The sequence below is a fragment of the Ranitomeya variabilis genome, chromosome 3 (genome assembly GCF_051348905.1).
Source record: "Ranitomeya variabilis isolate aRanVar5 chromosome 3, aRanVar5.hap1, whole genome shotgun sequence".
In the NCBI taxonomy this organism is placed as follows: domain Eukaryota; kingdom Metazoa; phylum Chordata; class Amphibia; order Anura; family Dendrobatidae; genus Ranitomeya; species Ranitomeya variabilis.
This window is the reverse complement of record NC_135234.1, coordinates 156,917,362-156,942,691: the sequence shown is the minus strand read 5'-3', so window position 1 is coordinate 156,942,691 and position 25,330 is coordinate 156,917,362. Positions and strand designations below refer to the sequence as shown.

The window sequence follows — 25,330 nt, the reverse complement described above, 5'->3', positions numbered from 1 at the left end:
CTGTACGCACAGTCAACAGTCCCTCCTCTGTTATTGGGGTTCAGTAACGTCAGCTGTTCCCCTGCTGTGTGTGTGGCAATCCCTCCTACCTCCTCCTACCTCCTCCACCTCCTCCTCCTCCACCTGTCCCTGGGCTCCAACACCGCTAGTTGCCGTCCAGAAGTGCTGTACGCACAGTCAACAGTCCCTCCTCTGTTATTGGGGTTCAGTAACGTCAGCTGTTCCCCTGCTGTGTGTGTGGCAATCCCTCCTACCTCCTCCACCTCCTCCTCCTCCACCTGTCCCTGGGCTCCAACACCGCTAGTTGCCGTCCAGAAGTGCTGTACGCACAGTCCCAACAGTCCCTCCTCTGCTATTGGGGTTCAGTAACGTCAGCTGTTCCCCTGCTGTGTGTGTGGCAATCCCTCCTATCTCCTCCACCTCCACCTCCCCCTCCTGTCCCTGGGCTCCAACACCGCTAGTTGCCGTCCAGTAGTGCTGTACGCACAGTCAACAGTCCCTCCTCTGTTATTGGGGTTCAGTAACGTCAGCTGTTCCCCTGCTGTGTGTGTGGCAATCCCTCCTATCTCCTCCACCTCCACCTCCCCCTCCTGTCCCTGGGCTCCAACACCGCTAGTTGCCGTCCAGAAGTGCTGTACGCACAGTCCCAACAGTCCCTCCTCTGTTATTGGGGTTCAGTAACGTCAGCTGTTCCCCTGCTGTGTGTGTGGCAATCCCTCCTATCTCCTCCACCTCCACCTCCCCCTCCTGTCCCTGGGCTCCAACACCGCTAGTTGCCATCCAGTAGTGCTGTACGCACAGTCAACAGTCCCTCCTCTGTTATTGGGGTTCAGTAACGTCAGCTGTTCCCCTGCTGTGTGTGTGGCAATCCCTCCTATCTCCTCCACCTCCACCTCCCCCTCCTGTCCCTGGGCTCCAACACCGCTAGTTGCCGTCCAGAAGTGCTGTATGCACAGTCCCAACAGTCCCTCCTCTGTTATTGGGGTTCAGTAATGTCAGCTGTTCCCCTGCTGTGTGTGTGGCAATCCCTCCTATCTCCTCCACCTCCACCTCCCCCTCCTGTCCCTGGGCTCCAACACCGCTAGTTGCCGTCCAGTAGTGCTGTATGCACAGTCAACAGTCCCTCCTCTGTTATTGGGGTTCAGTAACGTCAGCTGTTCCCCTGCTGTGTGTGTGGCAATCCCTCCTACCTCCTCCTACCTCCTCCACCTCCTCCTCCTCCACCTGTCCCTGGGCTCCAACACCGCTAGTTGCCGTCCAGAAGTGCTGTACGCACAGTCAACAGTCCCTCCTCTGTTATTGGGGTTCAGTAACGTCAGCTGTTCCCCTGCTGTGTGTGTGGCAATCCCTCCTACCTCCTCCTACCTTCTCCACCTCCTCCTCCTCCACCTGTCCCTGGGCTCCAACACCGCTAGTTGCCGTCCAGAAGTGCTGTACGCACAGTCAACAGTCCCTTCTCTGTTATTGGGGTTCAGTAACGTCAGCTGTTCCCCTACTGTGTGTGTGGCAATCCCTCCTACCTCCTCCTACCTCCTCCACCTCCTCCTCCTCCACCTGTCCCTGGGCTCCAACACCGCTAGTTGCCGTCCAGAAGTGCTGTACGCACAGTCAACAGTCCCTCCTCTGTTATTGGGGTTCAGTAACGTCAGCTGTTCCCCTGCTGTGTGTGTGGCAATCCCTCCTACCTCCTCCTACCTCCTCCACCTCCTCCTCCTCCACCTGTCCCTGGGCTCCAACACCGCTAGTTGCCGTCCAGAAGTGCTGTACGCACAGTCCCAACAGTCCCTCCTCTGTTATTGGGGTTCAGTAACGTCAGCTGTTCCCCTGCTGTGTGTGTGGCAATCCCTCCTATCTCCTCCACCTCCACCTCCCCCTCCTGTCCCTGGGCTCCAACACCGCTAGTTGCCGTCCAGTAGTGCTGTACGCACAGTCAACAGTCCCTCCTCTGTTATTGGGGTTCAGTAACGTCAGCTGTTCCCCTGCTGTGTGTGTGGCAATCCCTCCTACCTCCTCCTACCTCCTCCACCTCCTCCTCCTCCACCTGTCCCTGGGCTCCAACACCGCTAGTTGCCGTCCAGAAGTGCTGTACGCACAGAGCCAAACACCTCGCCAATGTGTTAGTGGGGTTCAGCACCACCAGCTGTTCCCCTGCTGTGTATACGGCAACGTGTACTGCGACTGCCACGCAGGCACAACAAGTTAAATTTAAGGGAACCTGTCCCCCCCCAGGCGTTTGTTACTGAAGGAGCCACCTTGTGCAGCAGTAATGATGCAAAGGGAAAAAGTGCCTCTTTTAGTGGTGCTCCTTGCACATGCTGAACCTAACACTTATGAAAAGTGTCCCCTCCTACCGTGATACCGTCCGGTTGGTGGAACTTTCCTTTGTGATGTGACGCAGCACAGCCGTCATTCTTACCCCCTTGGCGCCGTGCGCCGCCTCCTCAGCGTTGTTTGAATCAGTCCTGGAGCCTGCGCTGTTAGGTTAGCCCTTGGCCATGCACACATTTTGCGCTGCCCGTCTTCTGACATCATTTGGTGTCAGGCTGGCTGCGCCTGTGCGGCCGCGCTGGCCGAGATCCCGCCTCGTACTGTCTTCTGATTTAATCCCACTGGGGGCCTGAGATCCATGGACATGCGCAGTGCATATCTGAACCTCCACCTCTCACTCATCTCCCTACGGCTTCTTCAAACTGTGCGGTGTCAGCTGGTCCCTAATAGCATGCCACGGCCGTGACACCGCACAGTCTGAAGAAGCCGTAGGGAGGGGAGTGAGAGGCGAGGATATGCACTGCGCATGGCCACGGATCTCAGGCCCCCAGTGGGATTAAATCAGAAGACAGTACGAGGCGGGATCTCGGCCAGCGCGGCCGCACAGGCACAGCCAGCCTGACACCAAATGATGTCAGAAGACGGGCAGCGCAAACTGTGTGCATGGCCAAGGGTTAACCTAACAGCGCAGGCTCCGGGACTGATTCAAACAACGCTGAGGAGGCGGCGCACGGTGCCAAGGGGGTAAGAATGACGGCTGTGCTGCGTCACATCACAAAAGAAAGTTCCACCTACCGGACGGTATCACGGTAGGAGGGGACACTTTTCATATGTGTTAGGTTCTGCATGTGCAAGGACCATAATTAAAAGAGCTAAGTTTACCTTTTCCAGCATTAGTGCTGTACACGATGGCTCTTTCAGCTACAAACGCCTGGGGGGGGGTTAAAGTTTCCCTTTCAACTTGCTCCAGTGCAGGCTTCGGCCTACACTCTGCTCCCTCTCCTCCTCCTGCTGATCCTGGGTTCTAACACCGCCAGTTGGGGCCCAGATGTGCTAGCTGCACAGAGCCAAACACCAGCCAATGTGTCAGTGGGGTTCAGCACCGCCAGCTGTTCCCCTGCTGTGTAGCCGGCAACGTGTCCTGCAACAGCCACGCAGACACAAGAACTGAAATTGAAGGAAACCTGTCCCCCCTCCCCCAGGCGTTCTTACGTTTTACAGCCACCTTGTATGACAGTAATGCTGCATGTGTGCAAGGTGGCTCAGAAACTTATTCTCCTTGCCCATGTTGAAGTGAACACGTCTAAAAATGAGTCCTCTGCGACCATTAAAACGTCCCTCAGGTGTGATTTTCCTTTGTATTGACACGCAACAAGCTCCTTGGTAGCGCTGCCCATCTTCTGGCATCATTGTTTGGCTGCCTGCGCCTCTGCGGCCGCCTTGCCCCACACAACGCCCCTCGGTGTCTTATTTATTGGGACTGCGAGGGTGTGATTGATGGGCATGAACGGTGCATTTCTTCGCCTGTCCCTCATCTCCTTCCGCCTTCTTCGGACTGTGCGTCTTCATGGCCGTGGCATGCGATAAGGGATCAGCTGACGCCGCATAGTCTGAAGCGGGTGTAAGAACCCAAGCGAGAGGCGAACATATGTACTGCGCCAGGCCATGAATCCCAGCCCCGCAGTGTTTTAACAATGTTAAGACACTGGGGGGCTGGGATTCATGGTCATCGCAAACCGCAACGGCCGACATAACATGATGTCAGAGGATGGGCAGTGCTAACAGCGCAAGGCCAAGGGATAACACAAAAGCGCAGACTCCTGTGCAACAAATAACGATGCTCAGGAGGCTGCGCAAAGCACCAAGGTGGCATTTTTGCCAGCTGTACTGCGTCTCTTTACGAAGGGAACTCACGACTCAAAATCAGTTTGACTGTGTAAGGGCCTAAATGTTATACGTGTTCCTTTCAGCGTGTGCAAGGAGCAAAATTAAAAGAGCAACCTTTGACTTGTGCAGCATTACTGCTGCATAAGCTGTGGCTCTTCTACTTTGTAACCCCTGAGGGGGGGTTAAAGGTTACCTTTGAAATTGGTTCTATTAGGCTTCGGCCTACACTCTGCTCCCCCTGCAGAGCCCGGGCTCCAACACCGCCAGTTGGGGCCCGGTACTGCTAGCTGCACAGAGCCAAACACCAGCCAATGTGTCAGTGGGGTTCAGCACCGCCAGCTGTTCCCCTGCTGTGCAGCCGGCAACGTGTCCTGCAACAGCCACGCAGGCACAACAGACCCAAAGCTGCCGCCAGTGCAGGCTTCGGCCTACACTCTGCTCCATCTCCTCCTCCTGCTGACCCTGGGCTCCAACACCGCCAGTTGGGGCCCGGTACTGCTAGCTGCACAGAGAAAAACACCAGCCAATGTGTCAGTGGGGTTCAGCACCGCCAGCTGTTCCCCTGCTGTGTAGCCGGCATCGTGTCCTGCAAAAGCCACGCAGACACAAGAACTGAAATTGAAGGGAACCTGTCCCCCCTCCCCCAGGCGTTTGTACGTTTTACAGCCACCTTGTACAGCGGTAATGCTGCATGTGTGCAAGGTGGCTCATAAACGTATTCTCCTCGCACATGTGGAACTGAAAACACGTCTAAAATGTGTCCTCTGTGTGACCATTTAACCGTCCCGGTGGTGTGACTTTCCTTTGTAATGACACGCTGCAACCCCCTTGGTAGCGCTGCCCGTCTTCTGGCATCATTGTTTGGCTGTCTGCGCCTCTGCGGCCGCCCTGACCCACACAACGCCCCTCGGTGTCTTATTTATTGGGACTGCGAGGGTGTGATTGATGGGCATGAGCAGTGCATCAGTTCGCCTGTCCCTCATCTCCTTCCGCCTTCTTCAGACTGTGCGGCTTCATGGCCGTGGCATGCGATAAGGGATCAGCTGACGCCGCACAGTCTGAAGCGGGTGTAAGGACCCGAGTGTGAGAGGCGAACATATGTGCTGCGCCAGGCCATGAATCCCAGACCCCCAGTGTTTTAACAATGTTAAGACACTGCGGGGCTGGGATTCATGGTCATCGCGAACCGCACCGGCCGACATTAAATGATGTCAGAAGATGGGCAGCGCTAACAGCGCTAGGCCAGGGGATAACACGACAGCGCAGACTCCTGTACAGCAAATAACAATGCTCAGGAGGCTGCACCCAGCACCAAGGTGGGATTCTTGACATCTGTGCTGCGTCTCATTACGAAGGGAACTCGCGCCTCCAACACAGTTTGACTGTATAAAGGGCTAAATGTTATACGTGTTTCATTCAGCGTGTGCAAGGAGAAAAATTAAAAGAGCAACCTTTGACTTGTGCAGCACTACTGCTGCATAAGCTGTGGCTCTTCTACTTTGTAACCCCTGAGGGGGGGTTAAAGGTTACCTTTGAAATTGGTTCTATTAGGCTTCGGCCTACACTCTGCTCCCCCTGCAGAGCCCGGGCTCCAACACCGCCAGTTGGGGCCCGGTACTGCTAGCTGCACAGAGCCAAACACCAGCCAATGTGTCAGTGGGGTTCAGCACCGCCAGCTGTTCCCCTGCTGTGCAGCCGGCAACGTGTCCTGCAACAGCCACGCAGGCACAACAGACCCAAAGCTGCCGCCAGTGCAGGCTTCGGCCTACACTCTGCTCCATCTCCTCCTCCTGCTGACCCTGGGCTCCAACACCGCCAGTTGGGGCTCTAGGAAGACAAGCTTGAATAGGTCCCCATCCTGGTTCCAGCACCGTCAGCTGGTTCCGGGCAGAGCCTTTGGCTTAGGTGCCTCCCTCTGGGTATCCGAGTTCCACCAACGTCAGGTGGTCCTTGGTAGTGCTTTCAGGCACGGGTACCTCCTGCTTAGTAACCGGGTTCCAGTAACGTCAGCTGGTCCTCGGTAGTTCCATTGGCTCTTGGACCTTCGGCTACCCATCCGGGTTCCAGCACCGTCAGCTGGTTCTCGGCAGTGTCTTTTGCTCTTATACCTTCTGCTCCCCATCCTGGTTCCAGTACCATCAGCTGGTTCCAGGCAGAGCCTTTGGCTTAGGTGCCTCCCTCTGGGTATCCGAGTTCCACCAATGTCAGGTGGTCCTTGGTAGTGCTTTCAGGCACGGGTACCTCCTGCTTAGTAACCGGGTTCCAGTAACGTCAGCTGGTCCTCGGTAGTTCCATTGGCTCTTGGACCTTCGGCTACCCATCCGGGTTCCAGCACCGTCAGCTGGTTGTCGGCAGTGTCTTTTGCTCTTGTACCTTCTGCTCCCCATCCTGGTTCCAGTACCGTCAGCTGGTTCCGGGCAGAGCCTTTGGCTTAGGTGCCTCCCTCTGGGTATCCGAGTTCCACCAACGTCAGGTGGTCCTTGGTAGTGCTTTCAGGCACGGGTACCTCCTGCTTAGTAACCGGGTTCCAGTAACGTCAGCTGGTCCTCGGTAGTTCCATTGGCTCTTGGACCTTCGGGTAGCCATCCGAGTTCCAGTTCCATCAGCTGTTTCTCGGCATTTTCTCAGCCTTCTTGTACCTTCTGCTACATTTCCAAGTTCAAGAGACTAAACACGATGACCCGGAAGACCACCCCTAAGATGACGACGACACCAGAGACGACAACCACCGTGATGACGACGACCCTGGAGACGATGACCCTGAAGACCACCCCGATGACGACGACCCCGGAGACGACAACCACCGTGATGACGATGACCCTGGAGACGATGACCCTGAAGACCACCCCGATGACGACGACCCCGGAGACGACGACCCTGGAGACGACGACGACCTGGAAGACCGAGAAGCAGAAGAACAAGAGGCTGCAGAACAAAGAGCAGAAGAACATTAAGCATAAGACTAAATATCAGAGCAAAAGATATTATCTAAATTATAAGCAGAAGAAGACTAAGCAGTGTATGGGGGTGAGTCCGTTCCTCCTCGTGGTGCCCCTGGATAAAGCCTGATGCTGCAGGCCAAACTGAACGCGGACAAATGTAACTGTTTTGTGACAGGCAGAACGGAAGGTGTAATCTTCAAACTTTTATAGATAACAACTACGGGAATGCCTGTCACAAATAAGAATATGATGAAGAAGTTGAATATGAAGAAGATAATTGTAAAATAAAAAGAATATGAACAATGAAACAAAAAAAATAATAGGTAGAAGATGAAGAAGAAGATGAATAAGGTGAAGAAGTTGATGTCAAAGAAGCTGATGATGAGGATAATGAAGAAGAAAGTGTGGGAGAAGTAAAAAAGAAGGTGAAGGGCGTGGAAGTAGTGAAACATCAATATCTGACAAAATAAAATAAAAAAAAATAACAGTCAAAATCTTTCTAACGCCGAACGTCATAAAAAAAAATAAAAATCCTGCTATTCTATTTGATTGGGCTAAACCTCTGTGCCTTTAATGTCTCCGCCACCTCCCCCAATACATCCTACATTATTCTTAGTTGTTTTCCTTCATGTAGAATGAACCTACAAGTTTATAAAGGGTTTATTTTAATTCCGATATTTTCGTCCCATTGACTTGCATTGGGATCGGGTATCGGTATCGGATTAGATCCGATACTTTGACGGTATCGGCCGATACTTTCCGATACCGATACTTTCCGATATCGGAAGGTATCGCTCAACACTAGTTGCCACACATGTGAGTTGACTCTCTCTTTAGATGTCAAAGGGAGTATTTTGTTGATTCTATAACTTCTATGGATCTCAGTTGATCAATCTATGAATGTCAATGCCATCTCTTTTACATATGTCATAACAATTTAGGTGAGGTACAGGCAAATGCCAGATGTGAGATGGAGCTCCTTATTTAATTTGCCCCCTTTCAGCCTATCCCCTTGTACTTTTTATGTTGTTGTACACTGGAAGCTGCACACACAATAAAATTAATAATTTTATACCTTAGGCCCCCGCCTAATTTTTTCTTATCCCAAGACAACTACAAACCTTAGTTTAGCCCTTGCAGTATCATACGTTACAGTGGGTTCCTGAGTTTGCCTTGATTGAAAATCCTATAATATCTCCAGGATATTGCATTCAGGACCACAGATTTTCATGAGAAGTGGAAGGGACCTCCTGGGTCATTGTGTCCAACCCCCTACTCAATGCAGGATTCACTAAACCATCTCAGACCGATGTCTGTCCAGCCTCTATTTGAAGAGTTCTATTGAAGGAGAACTCACCACCTCTCGTGGCAGCCTGCTCCATTCATTGATCACCTTCACTGTCAAAAAGTCTACTATATAATTGTCTAAGGGTCACTTCCGTCTGTCTGTCCTGTCTGTATGTCACGGATATTCATTGGTCGCGGCCTCTGTCAGTCATGGAAATCCAAGTCGCTGATTGGTCATGGCAAAACAGCCTCGACCAATCAGCGACGGGCACAGTCCGGAAGAAAATGGCCGCTCCTTCCTCCCCACAGTCAGTGCCCGCTCCGTACTCCCCTCCGGTCACAGCGCCCGCTCCGTACTCCCCTCCGGTCACAGCGCCCGCTCTGTACTCCCCTCTGGTCACAGCGCCCGCTCCATACTCCCCTCCGGTCACAGCTCTCGCTCCGCACTCCCCTCCGGTCACATCGCTCGCTCCGCACTCCCCTCCGGTCACAGCGCGCGCTCTGCACTCCCCTCCGGTCACAGCGCCCGCTCCGTACTCCCCTCCGGTCACAGCGCCTGCTCCGTACTCCCTTCCAGTCACAGCGCCCGCTCCATACTCCCCTCCAGGTCAGCGCTCACACAGGGTTAATTGCAGCGTTAACGGATCGCGTTATGCCATGGTGTAACGCACTGCATTAACGCTGCTATTAACCCTGTGTGACCAACTTTTTACTATTGATGCTGCCTATGCAGCATGAATAGTAAAAATATGTAATGTTAAAAATAATAAAAAAATAAAAAATAGTTACATACTCACCCTCCGGTGGCCCCCCCGGATCGAAACGGCCGGTTACCGATGCTCCTCGCGACGCCGCGGTGACCGCTGCATGCAGTGCGGTCTCGCGAGATGATGACGTGCGGTCTCGCGAGACCGCTACGTCATCATCTCGCGAGACCGCCATGTAATCTTCAGACCGGAGCACGCGAGGAGCATCGGTAACCGGACACTTTGATCCTGAGGCTCCAGAAGGTGAGAATGTAACAATTTTTTATTTTAATTCTTCTTTTTTTTAACAGGGATATGGTGCATACTACGTGACTGGCCAATATACTACGTGACTGGGCAGTATACTATGTGGCTGGGCAATATAATATGTGGCTGGGCAATATACTACGTGACTGGGCAGTATACTACGTGGCTCTGTGCTGTATAATATGTGACTGGGCAATATACTACGTCACTAGGCAATATACTACGTCACTGGGCAATATACTACATGGCTGGGCAATATACTACGTCACTGGGCAATATACTACGTAGCTGGGCAATATACTACGTGGCTGGGAAATATACTATGTGGGCTGCGCAATATAGTACGTGGCTGGTCAATATACTACATGGCTCTGTGCTGTATACTACATCACTGGGCAATATACTACGTCACTGGGCAATATACTACGTAGCTGGGCAATATACTACGTGGCTGGGAAATATACTATGTGGGCTGCACAATATAGTACGTGGCTGGTCAATATACTACGTGGGCTGGGCAATATACTATGTCACTGGGCAACATACTATGTGGCTGGGCAATATACTACGTGCCTGGGCAATATACTATGTGGGCTGTGCAATATAGTACGTGGCTGGGCAATATACTACGTGGGCTGGGCAATATACTACGTGGGCTGGGCAATATACTACATGGGCTGCGCAATATACTACGTGGGCTGCGCAGTATACAATGTGGGCTGCGCAATATACAACGTGAGCTGCGCAATATACAACGTGGGCTGCGCAATATACAACGTGGGCTGCGCAATACACTACGTGGGCTGCGCAATATACTATGTGGGCTGCGCAATATACAACGTGTACTGTGTGGGCTGCGCAATGTACTGCATGGGCTGCGCAATGTACTGCGTACGCTGTGCTATACACTATGCACACATATTCTAGAATACCCGATGCATTAGAATCGGGCCACCATCTAGTTTTTTATAATATCTAATCTGTATTTTACCCATTTCAGTTTCATTCCATTGCTTCTTGTGTTTCCATGTACACATGAGAATAATGATGATCCCTCTAAACTGTGACAGCCCTTCAGATATTTGTAGACAGCTATTAAGTCTCATCTTAGCCTTCTTTTTTGCATGCTAAACATTCCCAGATCCTTTAAATGTTCCTCGTAGGACATAATTCTGCAGTGATAGCTCTTCTCTGAACTTGCTCCAGCTTTTTTTTGTGGCTTAGTTAAAAGTTTTTAATATTGCTCAAATGTGTGCATATATTGAATGGATTGTCTCATCAAAGTGCAGGACCCCAGAAAATAAGATGGAAAGGATGCTCAACATCTGCTTTCACATGTCAACCTTATGCAATTTTTCACATATATCAAGGTAAGACAAAAAGCCATGGACTGAAAACCCAAAATGCTGGATAATGAGGGATAATCAGATAGCAAAATATGATCAAATGTGTGAAAGCAGGTGTGTTAGCGGCCCAAACATGGCAGCTATATGTGTAGTAAACTGCCCAATGTATAATAAATAAATAAATACATTACAAAGTGAGAGTGGGTTGGACAGAATATATAGTATTCAGCAGTGTAAGTGTAAATCGGGAACTTACCTTACCCTATGGTTATAAATATAACATAAGAGGGGTGTTCATTAAAGATTTCCCCTGACCCACTTACTGTGGACTGAGACCATTGAAACTTGACACAGTGATTAGTCCTTCTCTACATAGGTACCATATACAGCCACACACTTCTCCCATCTCTTTAAGCAACTGTAAACACCTTGCATGTCGAAGTTGACAAGTTGCTCCAAAAGCCACGTTATTATTTCAGAAATAAGAATCTCATCATCTGGAAAATGGTTGCCCTTCAAAAATAACTTCATTGTTGGAAAGAGGTGGAAGTCCGATAGTGCGAGGTTGGATGAATAAGGGTGATGCGGTAGTATTTCAAAGCCACAGGAGCATGCTTCCATTTGGGCAACATGTGTGTTGTGAACTGGTGCATTGTCTTGCAGAAGGTGGACACCTTTGGTGAGCATGCCATGTCTCTTGGTTTTGATGGCCTCCCACATTTTCCGCAGCAGTGAAGCATTGTATTCCCCAGTGATCATGGTACCCTTTGAAAGGCAATCCATCAATACTCTTCTGTGTTGGTCCCAAAATACTGTGAGCATGACCTTTTCTGCCAAGGGTTGGGCACATGCCTTCTTTGGAGGTTGTGAGTCATGATACTTCTAGTGCATCGACTGAACTTTAGTCTCAAGATTATAGTGATGGACCCAGCTTTTATCCTGGGTGATCAGTCTGTTGAAAAAGTCCTCCTGGTTTCCATGGCACATCGTCAATAGAGCCTGAGAGCATTTGACTCGTTCCTGCTTCTGGAAAGGTGTGAGCAGCCGGGGAACCCAGCAAGCAGATACCTTATGCATGTGAAGACCCCAAACTAATCGTATCATTTTGGGCTAGGTGGCGAATGGTTAAGCGACGATTTTCCAAAATGGCGACCTCCACTTGCTGGATGGTGTGTTCATCAATAGCAGAGTGGGGTCGCCCTGGAATTGGAGCTGTTTGCACCGAAGTCCGACCACATTTGAATTGACGATGTCAGTTATTGACTGCATCATATGATGGGGAATCATCGCCATAATCCTCTTTCATCTCATCAAACGTCTCCTTTGGTGTGCGGCCTTTCAAGCAAACGAACTTGATGACTGCTCTGTATTCCACTGGGTCCATTATCAAACCTCGCACCACTTCAGCACCTGTAAAATCAAGACCGTTATCAATTCTGAGTTGCAAATTGGCACGTAACCTATAGAGACTTATATCAGTGCACATGTTCACTTTCAGCATGCTGTGATAAATAGAAGTAGGTCAGGGGAAATCTTTAATGAACGCCCCTCGTAACTCTACAGGTAAAGTAACAGTCAATAAAGCATACCTGCTCCTCATTTTATATCCTCGACTGAAGGTTTTATAAAACCCTAATGTGCAATAAACAAATTCAATAAGAAAAAAGGAAAACAGTAACAATATATCACATGCTAGATCAGCAGACTCAGAGCCCATCATAACTATTATGATGACAGCCAAAGTTTACTCACAGAAAGCATACTTACTAACACATTGTGTCCCCCTCCCATATACATTGGACAATTACAAGGGTTCCCACTTTACCCTCATTTGGTATTCTTGTATCAAACACGCTCATCACACTATTGCTTCAAGCTTCACTCTAACTAACAAAATCATCTTATCTTCAGTTTAGAGTATACCAGTAAGTATATGCACATCAAGGTTTGCTCTTCTGTGCAAGGCTGTCCATAAAAGTCACCATCTAGAGACCTTCTCTTCATAGCTGGTTTGCGAGACCTAGTGCTAATGCAGCAAGCTGGCAGACAGTCGTGAGACACAGGTTGGGGACCCCTGCCCAAGATGAGCAGTCTGCACTGGTATTCTGTAATGATAACCAGAAATGTTAGTGTGTGATCATCCATATAGTCTAATAATAATGTGAGTACTAATAACTTTGATGCACGTCCATCCATAAATGAGAATACCGTATATACTCGAGTATAAGCCAAGATTTTCAGCCCATTTTTTTAGGCTGAAAGTGCCCCTCTTGGCTCATACTTGAGTCATTGTCCCAGGGGGTCGGCGGGGGAGGGGAAGTAGCAGGAGTGGCGGCTGTCACGTCATACTCACCCGCAGGGCCGGCTCCAGGTTCTTGAGGGCCCCTCGCGAAAGAGTCTCAGTGGGCCCCCCCTTTAACATATACCACGATTCATGATGCACAGATACAGCAGAGAAATATAGGTACAGTACAATGCCAGATTTCACTTCTTACATGAGTGATAGCTATTGTGAATTCTACAATACCATACAGCAGAGGGGCTTTATATACGTCAACCTTCTATATGGAAATTTTTGTGACCTACTCCCTCTTCCTCAGTTACCAGTAGGCATTTTATTGTTAGCTGAACTTGCTGCAAAGAAAAAACTGCATTCATTGAATATTACAATTTTTTAATGGAAAACTTTTTAAAGTAAAGATTAGAAAATATTAAAGTAGAACATTTATAAAATTGCAAAATGAGTAGCATATAGCACAGCCACATAGTATATAGCACAGCCACATAGTATATAACACAGCCCATGTAGTATATAACACAGCCCATGTAGTATATAACACAGCCATGCAGTATATAGCACAGCCACGTAGCATATAACACAGCCCATGTAGTATATACCACAGCCCACGTAGCATAAAGCACAGCTACGTAGTAAATAGCACAGCCACATAGTATATACCACAGCCCACGCAGTATATCACAGCCACGTAGTATATAGCATAGCCACGTAGTATATAACACAGCCCACATGGTATATAGCACAGCCACGTAGTATATAACACAGCCCACGTGGTATATAGCACAGCCACATAGTATATAGCACAGTCACGTAGCATATAACACAGCCCACATAGTATAGATTACAGCTATGTAGTATATAACACAGCCACATAGCATATAAATCAGCCACGTAGTATATAACACAACCATGTAGTATATAGCACAGCCTCGTAGTATATAACACAGCCCATGTAATGTATAACTCAGCCCACGTAGTATATAACACAGCCATGTAGTATATAGCACAGTCACATAGCATATAACACAGCCCACGTAGTATATAGCACAGCCATATAGCATATAGCACAGCTATGTAGTATATAGCACAGCTAAGTAGTATATAGCACAGCCATGTAGTATGTAACACAGACCACGTAGTATATAACACAGCCATGTAGTACATAGCACAGCCACGTAGTATACAGCACAGCCATGTAGTGTGTAACGCAGACCACGTAGTATATAACACAGCCTTGTAGTATATAGCACAGCCACATAGTATATAGCACAGCCACGTAGCATATAACACAGCCCATGCAGTATACAGCACAGCAACGTAGTATATAGCACAGCCACATAGCATATAACACAGCCTATGTAATATATAACACAGCCCACGTAGCATATAGCACAGCCACGTAGCATATAACAGCCCATGTAGCATATAGCACAGCCCACGTAGTATATCGCACAGCCACGTAGTATATAACACAGCCACATAGCATATAACATAGCCACATAGAATATAATACAGCCCACAAAGTATATTGTTATGGACCTGGTGATTAGGAGCACCCGAAATGACTTGATGGTTAAAATGGAAAACCTGGGACAAGCTCTGAGGAAGTGGTAACTCTACTGACCGCAATCCCTAATCCTATCACACACACTAGAAATAGCCGTGGAGCGTACCTAACTCTCCCTAGACGCCTCTTCACAGCCTAAGAGCTAATTACCCCTAAAGATAGAAATAGCAGCCTACCTTGCCTCAGAGAAATTCCCCAAAGTAAAGGTAGCCCCCCACAAATATTGACTGTGAGTTAAGAGGGAAGTAACAAACACAGGAATGAAACAGATTTTAGCAAAGGAGGCCAAATCTTCTCTAGATAGACAGAGGATAGGAAAGGGAACTATGCGGTCAGTATTAAAAACTACAAAAACCACGCAGAGTGTGCAAAAAGACCTCCACACCGACTCACGGTGTGGAGGTGCAGCTCTGCACCCCCAGAGCTTCCAGCTAGCAAGGAAATATCATAATAGCAAGCTGGACAAAAAACATAGCATGTACTGAGAAATATATTCAAAAACCAATGAACAGCAAATGGACTAGCAAAGACTTAGCTTCTGCTGGAGTAGACAGGTCATCAGAGAAATCCAAGAGAGATCTGAACCAGTACTGACACATTGACATCTGGCATGAACTAAGGACCTGGGCAGAGTTAAATAGGGAAGCCAGCAGCAGCAATAAATGAGGGCAGCTGAGAAAGCCAACCTCAAAGATCAGCAGTTCCACTCAAAGCCACCAGTGGGTGTCCAAGGACAGAACTCACCAAAGTACCATTCACGACCACAGGAGGGAGCCCGAGAACGGAATTCACAACAGTACCCCCCCCTTGAGGAGGGGTCACCGAACCCTCACCAGAGCCCTCAGGCCGATCAGGACGAGCCAAATGAAAGGCACGAACCAAATCCGCAGCATGGACATCGGAGGCAACAACCCAGGAATTATCCTCCTGACCATAGCCCTTCCATTTAGCCAGGTACTGAAGCTTCCGTCTCGAAATACGAGAATCTAAAATCTTCTCCACCACATACTCCAACTCCCCCTCAACCAAGACCGGCGCAGGAGGATCAACGGAAGGAACCGTAGGCGCCACATATCTCCGCAACAACGACCTATGGAACACATTATGGATGGCAAAAGAAGCTGGAAGGGCCAAACGAAACGACACAGGATTGATAATTTCAGAAATCTTATAAGGACCAATGAAACGAGGCTTGAACTTAGGAGAAGAAACCTTCATAGGAACATAACGAGAAGACAACCAAACCAAATCCCCAACACGAAGTCGGGGACCAACACAGCGACGGCGGTTAGCAAAACGTTGCGCCTTCTCCTGAGACAACGTCAAATTGTCCACCACGTGAGTCCAAATTTGCTGCAACCTGTCCACAACAGAATCCACACCAGGACAGTCAGAAGGCTCAACCTGCCCTGAAGAAAAACGAGGATGAAAACCAGAATTACAAAAAAAAGGCGAAACCAAAGTAGCAGAACTAGCCCGATTATTAAGGGCGAACTCGGCCAATGACAAGAAGGTCACCCAATCATCCTGATCAGCAGAAACAAAGCATCTCAGATAGGTCTTCAAGGTCTGATTGGTTCGTTTGGTTTGGCCATTTGTCTGAGGATGGAACGCTGAAGAAAAAGATAAATCAATGCCCATCTTAGCACAAAAGGACCGCCAAAACCTAGAAAAAAACTGGGAACCTCTGTCTGACACAATGTTCTCCGGAATGCCATGCAAACGAACCACATGCTGAAAAAATAATGGAACCAAATCAGAGGAGGAAGGCAATTTAGGCAAGGGTACCAAATGGACCATCTTAGAAAACCGATCACAAACCACCCAGATGACAGACATCCTTTGAGAGACAGGAAGATCAGAAATAAAATCCATGGAAATATGCGTCCAGGGCCTCTTCGGGACAGGCAAAGGCAAAAGCAACCCACTGGCACGAGAACAGCAAGGTTTGGCCCGAGCACAAGTCCCACAGGACTGCACAAAAGAAGGCACATCCCGTGACAAGGAAGGCCACCAAAAGGACCTAGCAACCAAATCTCTGGTACCAAAAATCCCAGGATGACCAGCCAATACTGAACAATGAACCTCAGAAATAACCCTACTAGACCATCTATCAGGGACAAACAGTTTCTCCACTGGACAGCGGTCAGGTCTATCAGCCTGAAACTCCCGCCGCAAATCAGGGGAGATGGCAGACAAAATCACCCCCTCTTTGAGAATACCAGCTGGCTCAGAGACTCCCGGAGAATCAGGCAAAAAACTCCTAGAAAGGGCATCAGCCTTCACATTCTTAGATCCCGGAAGGTATGAGACCACAAAATCGAAACAGGAGAAAAACAGTGACCATCGAGCCTGTCTAGGATTCAACCGCTTGGCGGACTCGAGGTAAGTCAGATTCTTGTGATCAGTCAGGACCACCACGCGATGTTTGGCTCCCTCAAGCCAATGTCGCCACTCCTCGAATGCCCACTTCATAGCCAACAACTCCCGATTGCCGACATCATAATTACGCTCAGCAGGCGAAAACTTTCTAGAAAAGAAAGCACACGGCTTCATCAAAGAGCCATCAGAACTTCTCTGAGACAAAACAGCCCCTGCCCCAATCTCAGAAGCATCAACCTCGACCTGAAAAGGGAGCGAAACATCTGGCTGACGCAACACAGGGGCCGAAGAAAAACGATGTTTCAGCTCCTGAAAAGCCTCAACAGCCGCAGAGGACCAATTCACCACATCAGCACCTTTCTTTGTCAAATCAGTCAAAGGTTTAACCACACTAGAAAAATTAACGATGAAGCGACGGTAAAAATTAGCAAAGCCCAGGTACTTCTGAAGACTCTTCACAGATGTAGGTTGAGTCCAATCATAAATGGCCTGAACTTTAACAGGGTCCATCTCGATAGTAGAAGGGGAAAAAATGAAGCCCAAAAAGGAAACCTTCTGAACTCCAAAGAGGCATTTAGACCCCTTCACAAACAATGAATTAGCACGAAGGACCTGGAACACCATCCTGACCTGCCTCACATGGGACTCCCAATCATCCGAAAAGACCAAAATATCATCCAAATATACAATCATGAACCTATTCAGATACTTCCGGAAGATGTCGTGCATAAAGACTGAAACACAGATGGGGCATTAGAAAGCCCGAATGGCATCACCAGGTACTCAAAATGGCCCTCGGGCGTATTAAATGCTGTTTTCCATTCATCGCCCTGTTTAATACGCACAAGATTATACGCCCCTCGAAGGTCAATCTTGGTAAACCAACTAGCCCCCTTAATCCGAGCAAACAATTCAGACAGCAGAGGCAAAGGGTACTGAAATTTGACTGTGATTTTATTGAGAAGGCGGTAATCTATACAGGGTCTCAGAGAGCCATCCTTCTTGGCCACAAAAAAGAACCCTGCTCCCAACGGTGACGAACACGGGCGAATATGTCCTTTCTCCAAGGACTCCTTTACATAACTCCGCATAGCAGCATGTTCTGGCACAGATAAATTAAACAGTCGGCCCTTAGGGAACTTACTACCAGGAATCAAATTAATAGCGCAATCACAGTCCCTATGAGGAGTTAGGGCACTGGACTTGGGCTCATCAAATACATCCTGGTAATCCGACAAAAACTCGGGAACTTCAGAAGGAGTGGAAGAAGAAATCGACATCAAAGGAACACCACTATGTATCCCCTGACAACCCCAACTAGACACAGACATTGATTTCCAATCCAGTACTGGATTATGAACCTGTAACCATGGCAAACCCAACACGACAACATCATGCAAATTATGCAACACCAAAAAGCGAATATCTTCCTGATGTGCGGGAGCCATGCACATGGTCAGCTGAGTCCAGTACTGAGGTTTATTCTTGGCCAATGGCGTAGCATCAATCCCCCTTAAGGGAATAGGACTCTGCAAAGGCTCCAAGAAAAAACCACAGCGCCTGGCAAACTCCAAGTCCATCAAATTCAAAGCAGCGCCCGAATCCACAAATGCCATAACAGAGTAGGACGACAATGAGCAAATCAGAGTAACAGATAAGAGAAATTTAGGCTGCACAGTACTAATGGTGACAGACCTAGCGAACCTCTTAGTGCGCTTAGGACAATCAGAGATAGCATGAGAAGAGTCACCACAGTAAAAACACAGCCCATTCTGACGTCTGTGTTCTTGCCGTTCAGCTCTGGTCAAAGTCCTATCACATTGCATAGGCTCAGGCCTCCGCTCAGAGGACACCGCCAAATGGTGCACAACTTTGCGCTCGCGCAAACGCCGATCAATTTGGATGGCCAAGGACATTGATTCATTCAGACCAGCAGGCGTGGGGAACCCCACCATAACATCTTTAAGGGCTTCAGAAAGACCCTTTCTGAAAATTGCTGCCAGGGCACACTCATTCCATTGTGTAAGCACAGACCACTTTCTAAACTTCTGGCAATATACTTCTGCTTCATCCTGACCCTGACATAGAGTCAGCAAGATCTTTTCTGCCTGATCCACAGAATTAGGTTCATCATAAAGCAATCCAAGCGCTAGAAAAAATGCATCTACATTAAGCAATGCAGGATTTCCTGGCTCAAGGGAGAATGCCCAGTCTTGCGGGTCTCCACGCAAAAAAGAAATAAGGCTGGTTTCACACTTGCGTTTTTGTCTGCAGCGTTTTTTGCACAAAAAACGCATGCGTTTTTTTTTCCTATATTTAACATTGAAAACGCATGCGTTTTTTTGCACATGCGTTTGGTCGCGTTTTCAAACGCATGCGTTTTTTATCTGCATGCGTTCATTTTCAAAAATGCTACCTGCAGTATTTTCTTGCGCTTTTTTTGCCGCGAAAAAACGCATGCGTTTTTTCGTGGCAAAAAAATGCATTGCTGTCTATGTAAACGCATGCGTTTTTAAGCACATGCGTTTGTTTGCGCTAAAAACGCATGCGTTTTTATAGAAAAAAACCAGAAAACACACTGAAAAGCCACCCACCACCATCAAGGTGATAAAGGGATCCAAACCCTAACCCTAACTCTACCCCTAACCTCACCCCTAACCGTTTAATGAACATTTTCTGACAGTCATATTGCCACGTATTTAAGTGCCACGTATCACGTATTTCAGTGCCACGTATGCCACGTGCCACGTATTTAAGTGCCACGTGCCACATATTTAAGTGCCACGTGCCACGTATTTAAGTGCCACGTGCCACGTGCCACGTATTTAAGTGCCACGTGGCACATATTTAAGTGCCACGTGCCACGTATTAAAGTGCCACGTGCCACGTATTTAAGTGCCACGTGGCACATATTTAAGTGCCACGTGGCACATATTTAAGTGCCACATGCCACGTATTTAAGTGCCACGTGCCACGTATTTAAGTGCCACGTATTTAAGTGCCACGTGCCACGTATTTAAGTGCCACGTGCCACGTATTTAAGTGCCACATGCAACGTATTTAAGTGCCACGTGCCACGTATTTGAGTGCCACGTATTTAAGTACCACGTATTTCAGTTGCACGTATTTCAGTGCCACGTATTTCAGTCACGTTTAGGGTTAGGGTTAGGGGTAGGGGTAGGGTTAGGGTTTTCTTGTTTTTTCTTGTGTTTTCTTGTGTTTTCTTGTGTTTTTCTATAAAAACGCATGCGTCTAAAAAACGCATGCGTTTTACCGCGTTTACATGCGTTTTTCACACATGCGTTTTTTTTTAAAAACGCATGCAGACAAAAACGCAAGTGTGAAACCAGCCTAACAATCTTCACTTGCTGAATGGGGTCACCAGAGGAACGGGGTTTCAGAGCAAGAAACAGTATGCAATTATTTTTGAAATTCAAAACTTTAGATCTATCCCCAGAAAACAAATCAGGAATTGGAATTCTAGGCTCTAACATCGGATTCTGAACTACATAATCTTGAATACTCTGTACCCTAGCAGCGAGTTGATCCACACAAGAGGACAAACCTTGAATATTCATATCTACACCTGAGTCCTGAACCACCCAGAGGTTAAGGGGAAAAGAAAGACAAAACAAGCTGCAAAGAAAAAAAAATTGACTCAGAACTTCTCTTTTCCCTCTTTTGAGATGCATTAACACTTTGTGGGCCAGCTGTACTGTTATGGACCTGGTGGTTAGGAGCACCCGAAATGACCTGATGGTTAAAATGGAAAACCTGGGACAAGCTCTGAGGAAGTGGTAACTCTACTGACCGCAATCCCTAATCCTATCACACACACTAGAAATAGCCGTGGAGCGTACCTAACTCTCCCTAGACGCCTCTTCACAGCCTAAGAGCTAACTACCCCTAAAGATAGAAATAGCAGCCTACCTTGCCTCAGAGAAATTCCCCAAAGTAAAGGTAGCCCCCCACAAATATTGACTGTGAGTTAAGAGGGAAGTAACAAACACAGGAATGAAACAGATTTTAGCAAAGGAGGCCAAATCTTCTCTAGATAGACAGAGGATAGGAAAGGGAACTATGCGGTCAGTATTAAAAACTACAAAAACCACGCAGAGTGTGCAAAAAGACCTCCACACTGACTCACGGTGTGGAGGTGCAGCTCTGCACCCCCAGAGCTTCCAGCTAGCAAGGAAATATCATAATAGCAAGCTGGACAAAAAACATAGCATGTACTGAGAAATATATTCAAAAACCAATGAACAGCAAATGGACTAGCAAAGACTTAGCTTCTGCTGGAGTAGACAGGTCATCAGAGAAATCCAAGAGAGATCTGAACCAGTACTGACACATTGACATCTGGCATGAACTAAGGACCTGGGCAGAGTTAAATAGGGAAGCCAGCAGCAGCAATAAATGAGGGCAGCTGAGAAAGCCAACCTCAAAGATCAGCAGTTCCACTCAAAGCCACCCCAGAGGGTGTCCAAGGACAGAACTCACCAAAGTACCATTCACGACCACAGGAGGGAGCCCGAGAACGGAATTCACAACAGTATATAACACAGCCATGTAGTATATAGCACAGCCACGTAGCATATAACACAGCCCACGTAGTAGATACCACAGCCCACGTAGCATATAGCACACCTATATAGTATATAGCACAGCTACGTAGTATAAAGCACAGCCACATAGCATATAGCCCAGCCTACATAGTATATCACAGCCATGTAGTATATAGCACAGCCTACATAGTATAGCACAGCCACATAGTATATAGCACAGTTACGTAGTATATAGCACAACCATGTAGTATATAGCACAGTCACGTAGCATATAACACAGCCCACATAGTATATACCACAGCCCACATAGTATATAACACAGCCATGTAGTATATAGCACAGCCACGTAGCATATAACACAGCCCATGTAGTATATACCACAGCCCACGTAGCATAAAGCACAGCATAGGCAGCATCAATAGTAAAAAGTTGGTCACACTCAAAATGGGCCCCCGTCTTGCTGGGGCCCCAGCACTTGCTCAGGTGTGGCGGGTGCTGATGCCAGCCCTGCTCACCCCCACCTGACGCGTCTCTGCACGTCCCTGCCTTTCAGATGGTCTCTGGCACCTGCAGCTCTTCCTGTGTTCAGCGGTCACGTGGTACCGCTCATTAAAGTAATGAATATGGATGCGACTCCACTCCCATAGGCGTGGAGCGCATATTCATTACTTTAATGAGCTGTACCATCTGACCGCTGAACACAGGAACAAGCTTCCCGCGTGCACCGGAGACCATCGGAGAAGCAGGGATTTGCAGAGAGACTGAGCCAGGAGGGGGTGAGGGGGTGAGTATGACGGGGAGGGTGAGCCATGCGATATTCACCTGTCCCAGTTCCACCACCGCGCTGTTTCTTCCGGGTCCTCTGGCAGTGACGTTCAGGTCAGAAGGCGCGATGATGTGGTTAGTCACTCCCATTGTCTTTATTTTGGGAGCACTATGTTTGTGTGTGTGAGGCACAACTATTTCTATGATACGTAACAGTACGGCCGTATATTGGGGTATATGGGCTATCAATATGCTCTATAACTAGGTGCTGGACGTATCGTTTTATTTCATTTCATAATTTTTGCTGAGACTCGTATGTGCTGGGGCAGTAGCGGTGCTGTATTTTTTGTGATTTGTGCATTACATCTAAATATTTATGCCACGCATGCGCTATAGACATATTGCATCCTATATTTATTATGCGCCGACGCAATGCACCCAATGGGCGTGGCCTAAATCTGGCCTTCCGTTCCAGTCTTTAGTGCCATAAAAGTAACTTTAGTCACTGCGATATTTTCCTGGTGTCTGCCAGTCGTGGGGCGCTTGTGCAATTCACCCAGTGGGCGTGGCTTAGACCCGGTCATGTGACATAGGTGCTCGGCGTTTTCCAGCCTCTAGAGCTAGCGCTACATTTAGAATGGTATGTGTCTCCAATAAAATGGCCGCCGATGGTCTTTTCTATTACATGTCAATGCATGTGAGGTATTTACCTCTACCTGTATCTGGGTGCTTCTTTTTTACATGTTAAACAGGAAATTGATGTTTAGCCATCTTGTTCTAATGAGTATATTAGGAGGGGTTTGCCGTGCTTGGTTTGCAGCCTCATTTTTTATCATGACTCCTTACTGCCATAACATCCTGAAACTCTCCTGATGAACCCGGTTTGGGGAAATGCGTCGAGAGTGTGTCTCCTTCATCTAAGGAGCTATATCATCCTACCAGTGGCGGACACTGACAGCTTTGGGCCCCTGTGCAAGAAATGTGTCTGGGCCCCCCTCCATGCCCAGCATCATACCTCCCAACTTTTGAAGATGGGAAAGAGGGACAAAGGTTGTGGCGCGCAACGCGCGCCGCGGCAAATTTTAGGCCACGCCTCTGGCCACACCCATTCATAACTAGTCACACCCATATCCACGTCCCAACCACACCCATTTAGCACTGCTGATCACACTGTTTCATAAAGAATAATTATAAACAAAAAAATATGGCCACACAGTGCTCCATACTGTATAATGGCCCCATATGATGTTCAATACTGTATAATGGCCACACATGATGCTCCATACTGTATAATGGCCACACATAATGCTCCATACTGTATAATGGCCGCACATGATGCTCCATACTGTATAATGACTGCACATGATGCTCCATACTGTATAATGACCGCACATGATGCTCCATACTGTATAATGACCGCACATGATGCTCCATACTGTTTAATGACCGCACATGATGCTCCATACTGTATATTGACCGCACATGATGCTCCATACTGTATAATGACCGCACATGATGCTCCATACTGTATGATGATGACCGCACATGATGCTCCATACTGTATAATGACCGCACATGATGCTCCATACTGTATGATGACCGCACATGATGATCCATACTGTATAATGACCGCACATGATGCTCCATACTGTATAATGACCGCACATGATGCTCCATACTGTATGATGACCGCACATGATGCTCCATACTGTATAATGACCGCACATGATGCTCCATACTGTATATTGACCGCACATGATGCTCCATACTGTATAATGACCACACATGATGCTCCATACTGTATAATGACCGCACATGATGCTCCATACTGTATAATGACCGCATATGATGCTCCATACTGTATGATGACCGCACATGATGCTCCATACTGTATAATGACCGCACATGATGCTCCATACTGTATATTGACCGCACATGATGCTTCATACTGTATATTGGCACCACTGTACTATGTGCACATATATAGTGTTATATGCACTGAGCACTGACCAGGCTGCAGGAACTCACATTATAATATATTATATTATAATGTGAGTTCCTGCAGCCTGGTCAGTGCTCAGTGCATATAACACTATATATGTGCACATAGTACAAATATATGTCTGATATATAATGTGGCATGTCCAGGAGCCGGGCTCAGGGTCACACAGTGCAGGGTGAGGATCACTCTGACTTATTGCTGCAGCTTCAGCTTACATGCAGATCGGGTGACACTGGAGCCGGGACCTTATCTGTATATAAGTTTAAAGGTACCTTCACACTGAACTAACTTTACAACGAGAACGACAACGATCCGTGACGTTGCAGCGTCCTGGATAGCGATATCGTTGTGTTTGACACGCAGCAGCGATCAGGATCCTGCTGTGACATCGTTGGTCGGAGCTAGAAGGCCAGCACCTTATTTCGTCGCTGGCTCACCCGCTGACATCGCTGAGTCGGCGTGTGTGACGCTGATTCAGCGATGTCTTCACTGGTAACCAGGGTAAACATCGGGTTACTAAGCGCAGGGCCGCGTCCCCCGGCGTCCGCTTCCCTGCACTGTGTCAGCGCCGGCCGGCCGTAAAGCAGAGTACAGCGGTGACGTCACCGCTCTGCTTTACGGCCGGCGCTTACACAGTGCAGGGAAGCAGACGCCGGGGGACGCGACAAACACCGGAATGTAAGTATGTAGTGTTTGTTTTTTTTTACATTTACACTGGTAACCAGGGTAAACATCGGGTTACTAAGCACGGCCCTGCGCTTAGTAACCCGATGTTTACCCTGGTTACCCGGGGACTTCGAAATCGTTGGTCGCTGGAGAGCTGTCTGTGTGACAGCTCTCCAGCGACCACACAATGACGAAACAGCGATGCTGCAGCGATCGGCATCGTTGTCTATATCGCTGCAGTGTCGCTTAATGTGACGGTACCTTAAGATGGTGCAATAAATCTCACAGTACAGAGAGATCTACAGAAAGCAGATAAGAAAGCAGGAATGAGATGAAGCCCG

At 48.2% G+C, this 25,330-nt stretch overlaps 1 long non-coding RNA gene across 2 annotated transcripts in view; it reads right to left on the bottom strand.

The window, feature by feature from the left end:
- The window catches only part of LOC143818025 (uncharacterized), a 173,625-nt gene that overhangs the window by 147,419 nt on the left and 876 nt on the right, over positions 1 to 25,330 (bottom strand). The window lies entirely within an intron of this gene.